The sequence below is a fragment of the Aulonocara stuartgranti genome (genome assembly GCF_965226115.1).
Source record: "Aulonocara stuartgranti genome assembly, chromosome: 1".
NCBI classification, from domain to species: domain Eukaryota; kingdom Metazoa; phylum Chordata; class Actinopteri; order Cichliformes; family Cichlidae; genus Aulonocara; species Aulonocara stuartgranti.
This window is the reverse complement of record NC_138939.1, coordinates 20,407,173-20,417,085: the sequence shown is the minus strand read 5'-3', so window position 1 is coordinate 20,417,085 and position 9,913 is coordinate 20,407,173. Positions and strand designations below refer to the sequence as shown.

Genomic DNA, 9,913 nt, shown 5'->3' with positions numbered 1-9,913 from the left:
TAGAGATCTGTAGCAATTGACTCAGCAGAACGTTGGTGACCTCTGCACACTATGTTACTCAGCATCCCTTGACTCTGATTTTTTGTGACCTACCACTTCATGGCTGAGTTGCTGTTGTTCCCAATTGGTTCCACTTTGTTATAAAACCACTAACAACTGAGTGTGGAATATTTAGCAGCAAGGAAATTTCTCTAATGGGCTTGTTGCATTAGTGGCATCCTATCATGATATCATGCTGACATTCAGTGAGCTCCTGAGAGTGACCCATTCTTCCTCAAATGTCTGTAGAAGCAGTCTGCATGACTATGTGACTGATTTCATACACCTGTGGCCATGGAAGTCACTGGAACACCTGAATTCATTGATTTGGGTGGGTGAGTGAATACTTTTGGCAAAACAGTGTCGATCAAAAGTATTCTAGAACAACTTACAGGAATAAAGAGCAAAGTGCACTAAAATAACAGAATAAGAGCTTACCAAGCAGTAGGGAAAGGAGTATATTAGGAATAACAAAAACACTGTGACATTTTTATAGACAGTGTTGTTATGAAAATCTGAGACTGTAAAAGAAGTTTAAACCTGGCAAATCTATCACCACCACTTGCCTGTGAACAAACAGGAAAATTTCTTACAGTGTAAGTCTTGATTTTTTGGAGAAAAGAGACACAGAAAACACATTACTGAATCATTGTTTTGCATCATACAGAAAAGAAGGGACATTTTGCATTTCCATCCAATGATGTAATTGTCATGCACAGAGCAGCTTCTTTACTTGTACTGTTAGGGACAGTTTGCCAGCAAGCTCTGTGGTTTATTCTAGTTGACAGGTCTGCAATTTCTTTCAGCCGCAGCACTCATCTCTGTCAACTGCTCACGTCTGCTGGTTGGGAATCACTACCTTTTAGAGCAGTACAGCAAATCCAGCCTCTTCTTCTGCAAGGCTCTCAAAAAACAGCATCAAATAACCCCTGATCACTCTTATTTCAGCTTCACTTTTGCCAGTTTAGAGAAACACTTCAGTCTCTCGTGGATAAGCACTGACCTGCAGATTGGTGTGGCGTGTCACTGTCATGACGAGAGCACAGAACTGGAAGAAGAAGCTTTCAATTTACCAGTTGGTCTACGTTCCAACCCTTACCTATGGTCACAAACTCTGGGTGAAAAACAAACAAATGAGATTGAGGATACAAGCTGTCCTTCGTGGGGTGGTTGGGCTCAGCTGTGGACATCTGGAGGGAGCTCGGAGTTGAGCCACTGCTCTTTCATGCCGAAGGGAACCAACTGAGGTGATTCAAGCATCTAATCAGAATTCTGGGCAGATCCACTACAAGGAATTCAAAAAGCATTCCAATATAAATTTATAATTTATAGTATGTGTAAATATAAACACAAACATAACCCTTCAAAACTGTGGTGTCATGATATGGTAGTACTGATAACTAGGGATGTGACTAGCTGACTAATAGTTGCTGTTGTCACTGGTCGGTACCGGACTTACCAGACGTTTATGTAATTGTTAAAATTTTAATTTATGCCCAATACTGGTTGTTGTTGAGAAAACCTGTTCATTTTGGCTTCATCTTTTTGTTAACTCTATTAGATTGAGATTGTTGATACAAGCAGTGGAAAATAGCTTTATCCGAAAGGTGGATGAGCTCTACCTTAGCGATAGGTTGAGGAGTGTAATCATTTAGGAGGGTTTCAGAGTAGAGTCGCTACTTCTTCACATCAAAAGAAGATGGCTAATGCTGTCGTCACTTAGGTAAGGTGTTCTGGTCAGGCATGTCCAGGAGGAGGCCCTGGCGTAGACCTGGGACACACTGGAGAGATTACATCTATCGGCTGGTCTGGGAAAGGCAGAGGTGAAGAGAGGGAAGTCTGAGCTTCTGTGCTTAAGGTGCCAATATACCCTCCACAGTGGTTGCTTCGCTCACTGTCGTGCCATTATCACACAGATGCAGTCATATGTACACCCCATTAAGGTGCAAGAATCCGCTGCAGCATTCCCTGAAACAATAGGTCTCGCCACTCGGACAATTTGCGTCATACACCCTGATAAGGAGGAGAAGAAGTCAAAACCAGAAGGAAAGACTTTGCTGAGTGTTGGTTTGCAAAGTTCTTTCCATAAACCTAAGTTTTCAAAACAGTTGCAACATCTCTCTCTGTGTACAAGTTTGTCTCTGAGCTTCTCTGCAAGATTATCGTTATCAATATCATATCAAATGGCAGTAAAACCCGGCACAATCGTCAATTGTGACAGTCATGGCGCAATGTGGCAAGTTACAAAAATCAAGATATCATCTGCCGGTCACGGTTTCCTTCCCACTGTCGCCAAAGTGCTTGCTCATAGGGGGTCATATGATTGTTGGGTTTTTCTCTATATGTATTATTGTAGGGTCTACCTTACAATGTAAAACGCCTTGATGTGACTGTTGTTGTGATTTGGTGCTCTATAAAAAAATTGAATTGAATTAAATTTAATTTAATTAAACAGTTAAGGGGCATGAACATATCATTAATGAACGTAATTACTGGTTTAAAACTCGTTGTCATCAGTTTTTCACATTTTTTTCTTTAAATGGTTCTCAAATTTGACTTAATATCTGAGTGTTTCTTAGTTCTAGAGTAAGCTGTTAGTCTAATTTTTTTTTCACATTTAGTTGATTAAAGAATTAGTGCACATCCTTACTGATAACTGTGACATACTATATGTGAAATAATTATATGTTGTAATATTGTAGTTTTGCTTTCTTTTTGTGACACTTTATAGTTAGCGACACTTGTATTTTTCTCATTTATTTGTCCAAATGGAGAGTCCAATCTGGCATGAATAGAAGAATCGAGGAAAAAAAAGAATATCTAAGAAAAACTAAATAGGGAATATACATTTTTGACCTTTTAATAAGTGAAGAGCTGAAGATTCAGCATTGCAAGGGCCTTTGAATACAGCACAAAATTATAAATGTTTTCAGAAAATGCCAGCTACCTTTCATATAGTTACTTAGAAAACATTATAAATCAATCGTGCAATTTTCTCTCTGACATTTGTTTTTCAAAGAGCTCAGTATTTTCTAATACAAAAAAATATGCACACCTTCATTTTTTAAAACAAATACACTCGAGACAGGATCTGTAATAATATCATTTCTCAACACTCATCCACTATGGTTTGTTGTAGTATAAACAATGCCTGAGCAAATATCTCCTACATTTACATAATAAGGTAAAAAAAAAAAGACTTTTGCATGGTGGTGTTTTTATGAGGTTGCTGAGTGAACTTGGCAGTCATAATGTATTGTTTTTTCAAAGGAAAGCCCATAAACTATGCTTCACTTTGTTATTTGTCAGCTAAACAAGGATGAAACAAGTTGTTTGGAGATGAAAAACAGATGTATGCACTAAATGTAGTGCATAGTTTACAGCTTCAAAAATGATTCAGATTTTTCTTCAAATGCCAAAGCAAAAGAAAAAATGCTCTGCTTTACAGAAATCCGTGGTTAAACATGCTCTCGTCTGCCCTTCACAGACCTTTAAAAGGTTATATATCCATGCATCTCATCTTGTGTGTGCTAGCTCGCTTTGCTCTGACTAAAGCAGAACTAAACAAACCCAAAGAAGAGACAATTACAGCCTTTCTTCTACACCTAAGTTTAAAGGTGGATTTGACCACCAGTTTTAATCTTGTCATTTTAAGGGGTTTTACTTTTTTTTTTTATCCTTGATTCTTGATTGCACGCTCCCTCCCCTCCTATTGTTGTCTCAAATTCTTTAATCAAACTCAGCAAATTAATTGTTTTATTGTGTTTTTATGCTTTCTCTCCTATTTTGCCCTCTTGTTACTTTGTGAAACGGTTTAACTTTGTTTTGTACTTGGCAACTTTGATAAAGCTTTTTAAAAAAAGCACACGGAAAGAATGCTTTCTTTATTTGTCTTTGGTAAGTTGTTGAGAGGTGAAAGCCATTAGTGTCACGCCATTAAATGAAGCTTACATGATAGAATAGCCATTCACGTTTCACCATTAACCTTGAACTTCAAATGCCATTAGCACTCTGAAATAAATTAATGTAACACAATTCAAGACATAGTGTGTATGTTTGGTGTCTCTGATTATATGTCACATGTGAAAATACATCTCTGTATGTTCAATTAGGAAAATGCATCTCCTTTAATTAACGCTCAACATATCTCAATTTAAGGCTAATCATCAGGTCTATTGGAACCTGTTTATTTACCCCTCAACACACTCTGGAAAGTCACGGTATGAAAACAAGTCCGCAGGCATGCATTGCTACATTATAAATATAAATAAATTATCATAAATAATGCCAAAGCACAGCAGACATCAGGCAGTCTATGACCTTTTTACCCCTGATTTGACCTGCTGTCTGTCTGTGACAGCTTGAAGGCAGTTTTAACATGGAGCATAAAAATTATTCAGTCAGCTTCCGCTGAGCACTTAGGGCACCCACTGCACAACAAAGCACTCAACTTCCTAAGCAATCTGCTTTTCATGCATAGCTTCTCTGTACCAGTCACGCATTAAAGCTGAAAAGCCAGTGACTGTGATAATCAGATTTTCCTTCATTTAGTTTTTTTAATCACATAGTCGGGTTGGAGTAAATAAAATAAGTTATTACAGGATTCTATGCAGTCCTGTGAAAAGCAAAGTACATCCCATGATAGAGTAGCTTGTGGAGCCACCTTTAGGAGCCACAACTTGGAGTATTCAGTTTCTGTATCAACTCATTGAAGTTTGCAGGCACACCTTTATGTACAGCTCTCTTAAAGTTCCCACTAAATCATATTCCTGAGGTTGAGATCTGGACTTTGACTGGGCTATTGCACCACCTAGGTTCTATAGCTGCTGTGCTTGGGATCAATGTTCTGTTGCATGACTCAGTTTGGGCAAAGCTTTAGTTATTGGATAGATGTCTCACAGTGACTCTAGAATATTTTGGTGTACAGAGGAGTTGGTTGACGCAATAACTGCAAACTGCTCAAGTGATGTGGCTGCAAAACAAGCCCAAATCATCACCCCTCGACCTCCATGGTTGACTGTTATTGTGAGTTGTTTGTGTTCATATGCTGTGTTTCGTTTTCACCAACGAACGAGGCATTCATCTCCTCTGTCAAAAAGACATTGCTCCTGAACTCTTGTGGTTTGTTCGAATACAGCTTTGCAAACCTAAGATGTGCAGCAATTTTCTTTTTTAGAGAAAAGGTCTCTCCAGGAAATTCTTCCAAACAATAATCTGTCCTTTTCTAGTGCTGAGCCCTGCATAGTCTGGAATGTAGCTCTTGGGTTGTTTTTTGGTTTTTGGGTTGTGGTTTTTTTTGGGGGGGGGTTACAGTTTCTCAAGCAATTCGTGGTCTGACATTGGGTGAATTGGGTGTGCCGATACATCCACTCCTGGGAAGATTGTGGCATTCTGTTTACACATATCTGAAAGCTCCAGACCAGCAAGCTACCTGAACTTCTGTTTCTGATAAGTAATTAATCAAATGCATTTGATTATCAGCACCTGGCTACTATTTACCGTCTTAATTCCTATAGAAGCAGTAAGACTGCGCTTGGCTTTTCAGAAGACTGGGTATTATACATTTATACACAGAATCAAAACAAGTCATATTAATTGTCTTCAGGTTTTTACAACCACTATGATTTTTACATCTTGAGTTGCAGTGGGTAGTGCCAGGGTTTTATTTTGGTTTTGTTTGTTGGTTGGTTTTGTTTTTCCAATCTGTAGTGTGGCATTGTGTCATATCCACAGCGATCGTGTGACTTCGGCCTCCCAAACCTTTGCTGAACTCTAAGACTGTTATTTATCTCCAGTAAAGTGCCCTTAGTGTGTTTCAGTGTCCGTTCACATATCTTTAAAACTGTAGCTCAGCCCAAGCTGCTAGCCATACTTGTTTTTCATCACGTATTGTATTACACGACAGCTGAATGAGAACCTTTTGAGCTATACATTATGAGTCATCAGAAATTAATATTTACTTAAAATAAGCAAATTTATCCTCTTTCAGAACTGATTAGACTTCAGGCTTTACACATAAAAATGCACAAGAGTCTCCCCTCACTCTTTTTTCTCCCTGTCTTTCCCTGCTTTGGTATTGTCCCTTTTAGTATTCACAGGCTGATATTTTCCTTTCACAGCAACAGAAGCTCCCCCAAGACACTCTTGGCCCAACATGTCTTTGACTGGCCTGCACAGTATTTTATTAAGAAACCTTTCTCTGCATTAAATATTCATTGGCTGGAAAGAAGAATTTTCCTCTCCCATTGAAAAAGATCTGTCAGGTTCTCATTCTGCAACTTCACCCCCCTGCCCCCCTCCCAAGACATCAAACAGGGAAATTTTGTTCATACCAAATTTGGGTAATTTTTCTGAAGCACTGACTCAAATATTTACAAGTGAGGTGTGCTCCACACGCCGTTTGTGGGAAAACTCTGTTTATTTAAAGAGGAAATGCGCTCAGAGTATCAAATGTGTGCACTTTAAAATTCATAAACGTTCAATTGAATCACACACGAGCGTGCATCTGTTTTCAGCTTTGTTCGGTTTAGAAGAGTAAACAGAAGAGCGTGCCCACCAAACATTGTCAGACAACACTGCTAAAATTGGAACTCACAAATCAAATAATTCAACATGATAGTTGGTGTGTGAATTATCCAACGATAAACATGTAAAAAAAAAAATGGAATCAGCTGTATTACACATAGTAAGTGTCTGACTCATTGTGTCTGAGTGCAAATTTGAACAGAATTTTTACAGGCAAAATTCATATTCAATGTGGAAATACAAAATCACACCCCAAATTATTTTCAAACATTAAATATACTAACTTACTAAAATATGCATTTTCTCTTTTTGGGCAATGAATGCTAGAACATTGTTTTTCATTTTAAGCAAAGCCTCAGTAATTTTTCCTTAGTTTTCTTTTCCTTTGTTGTTATTTTTGTGCATTTAATACGTTGACTGTACCAGCTTTAAAAGGTTTATTTACAGGAACTTGGAAGTTAAAAACGTTGGGAAAGGCTGCAGATAATTGTGCAGGTAAGTGTCTTGGTTACAGGAAAACAGTGGGGATGCACTAAAAACACTGAAACAAGAGTAAGATTCAGCCAAAGGTGAGTGCACCAGAATGATTCCTTATTTCTGAAGAAAAGTGGAGCTGAAAGTTTACTTGATTACCTTTATCAACACACTGTGGAGGGATCACTGAAAGGCAGAGGAGTCGGGGGAGAGTTTGCAGGTAAGCGGACTGTGAGAATTCCTTTTGTGGCAGGTTTGTGGGGAAAGGTCTGAGTGGCAAGAGTTGAGTTCAGGAAAGTCCACAGCAACACAAAAATGGCAAAGAGGAAATTCCAGCTGTCCTTTCACAGGAGGCGTCACCCCGCTGAGGCAACGCCAATCTGGCAGCAAGTGGAGGCACAAGCCGGTCTTTAAGTACTGCTCATTGGTGAAGAGATGAGAAACAAGTGTGACGACTGAAGCCTGGAAAAAACAGAGCTTCCCCCATCAGGTGTGCCCAGAGAGAAGAGCCAGCCCACAACTCCACCTGAGAGGAGAGAGAGAAAGGAAAAGGCTAGCAGTGTGTGATACTGCCGTTTTTGGTATCAATCCAATAGCAACAAAATATAGAGCCACTATTGCCAATACCAATACTTTTAACTTACAAAGGCAGCTTATGTAGGGGATAGTGTGTGAGATGATTTATGAGATGAATCATCATCAGTTTTCCAAATCTGAACGTATTCAACGACCACAACTATGATGACCAATAACACATTCAAATGAACTAAAGCTGAAGAACCAACATCAGTTATTAAACATTACTTTCACTACTATGTCAGCTTCCTGGATATTCATTGCCTCTCTGAAAGGACTGTGACCTCCGTCTCTGTGTTGAGGGTGTGTGTCTGTCTGAGGGATTCACTTCCTCCTCTCTTCATTTCATTTCCTGCTTGTTCCGGGACAACGCTCTTTCATGTCTTTATACAAGTCGATGATTTTGCCACAGCAAAGAATTTCCTTCCAGCACTCATCACTGTTTGCAGTTACTTCATTTAAACCTATTGAGTACTTCTACACAATGCTACACTTTCTGACTCATTGGAGCATGTCACTACTCAGTGCTGCTGAGTCACTCAATCACAGGTCAACTAGACACAACACAGCACCGAGGAGGGAGCGGAGCAAAGTGGTCCTGCATGAGAGGAGTTTTGTTTGCACAGGCATGTCTACTTTCTGATGAATGTGAACAATGCACTGAACTTAGAGGGGGTAAGCTTAGAGGATGAGATAAACAAAATATCAGTTCAATCACTCTAGATCCAGTCCACTAGTATCCAATACCAGCGCTGGTATCAATACTATCCACATTTGGATCGATCCGCTCAACCCTAGAAAAGGCCCCCAGACCGCCTCTACCATGACAAGGAGGAGATTAAAAATTAAAAAATGAAGATGAGGATGTGCGTGCGCGTGTGTGTGTGTGTGTGTGTGTGTGTGTGTGTGTGTGTGTGTGTGTGGGTGTGTGGGTGTTTTTACCGCTACTTGTAAATGTGAAGGAGGTAAGCTGTTATTTTACATAGCGCACATTTATGGCAATAAACAACAACAAAATATTTTTAGACTTCAACATTTCAAGGCCAGACAGCTAATTTGCTGCTCAGCTGCAGCGCATTAAACAGCGTGTAAATGTCACTCACATGTTAGATGCTGCTGTGGCCCCTTTCTGTTCAATGCCACAAACAACAGTTAACTTTGCATGTTTGTTTTTACTCGTTTGCTTTGTTGTTTATTTTGGTCTCTTATTTTTCAGTGTGTAATACTCTGGCAACCTGCCAGCTGCTGTCAGTCAGACACCGAAACTTCTTTGCAACCAGCGGAGACAAAAACAAGCATTTCGGATTTTTCCTGAGAGACCTTTTATTTGTTTTAACACAGAAAGAGTGTCAGAAATGTCCAAATCCACTGTTTGTTTCATACTTGTAAAAAAATGAAAATATGGGAGGTGGTAAAAATTACCACACAGGTGCAAAAAGGAAAACATATATTCTGATCTAATTTCAGTTCACGGCATTGTGAAATTAGTATATGTTTACATTAGGCACATTACCTGAGCCATTTCTCAACCGCTATTAGCAATCCTATCAGCAACCCAACCTCTTCATTTTTCCTCCTTGGCTTTAGAAAGACCTAAGTTTATAAGTTTTAGTTGCTTGATTTTTTTGTTTGTTTGTTTGTTTTTAACTGGATGCGAAAAGTGAGAAAAGGATCTGACTGACAAAGCACTGCATGCATAGATAGACTCTGGTAGGTAGTCATATGTTGCTTTTTCCTCCCTCTGGGTAATAATAAAGAAACTAATGCTTGAGGGATGGAGCTGACACCCTGAAGCCCACCCTGCTTTATCCTCTTTTTTGACTCTAATCAACCCCTGCTGTTTGCAACTTTACCCCTGCTGTTATGTAGTTCCCCATGACAGAGGCTGTACACACTATTTTAAACTGCCTGAATAATAACAACATGTGAGTGTGTTAATGTGAATGTGCATGGCTGTCTGTCTTTCTCTGTTAGTCCTACAACAGACTGGTAACCTGTCCAGGGTGCACCCAGCCTCTCTCCCCAAGGTGGCTGGGATAGGTCCAGCCTGCAACCCTGAATTGGACAAGCAGAAGAAAATGGATGGAGAAATAATAAAGTCTACATCAGAAGTAATTTAAAAAAAATGTGTCATTAAATAAATCACAATAGTTTAATTTTCCAATGACAATGACACTGAGTAAATAATTGAGGATACCGTGAACTTTTGTGTTAACAAGAGCTGCTTTTTTGCTACTGTTAGCCAGATGTAAATGAAACTTTTACTGCAGTGGATCTAACATTGTCAGGCTTCAGCAAT

General features: G+C 39.2%; 1 long non-coding RNA gene across 1 annotated transcript; it reads right to left on the bottom strand.

Moving 5' to 3' along the window:
• Positions 1-489: 489 nt before the first annotated feature.
• On the bottom strand, positions 490-7,594 carry LOC309711258. Its single transcript, XR_014277920.1, has 3 exons — positions 7,198-7,594; positions 1,662-1,847; positions 490-1,324 (listed from the first exon to the last, which is right to left on the bottom strand). It is a non-coding gene; the product is annotated as an uncharacterized lncRNA (long non-coding RNA).
• Between the last annotated feature and the right edge of the window lie 2,319 nt (positions 7,595-9,913).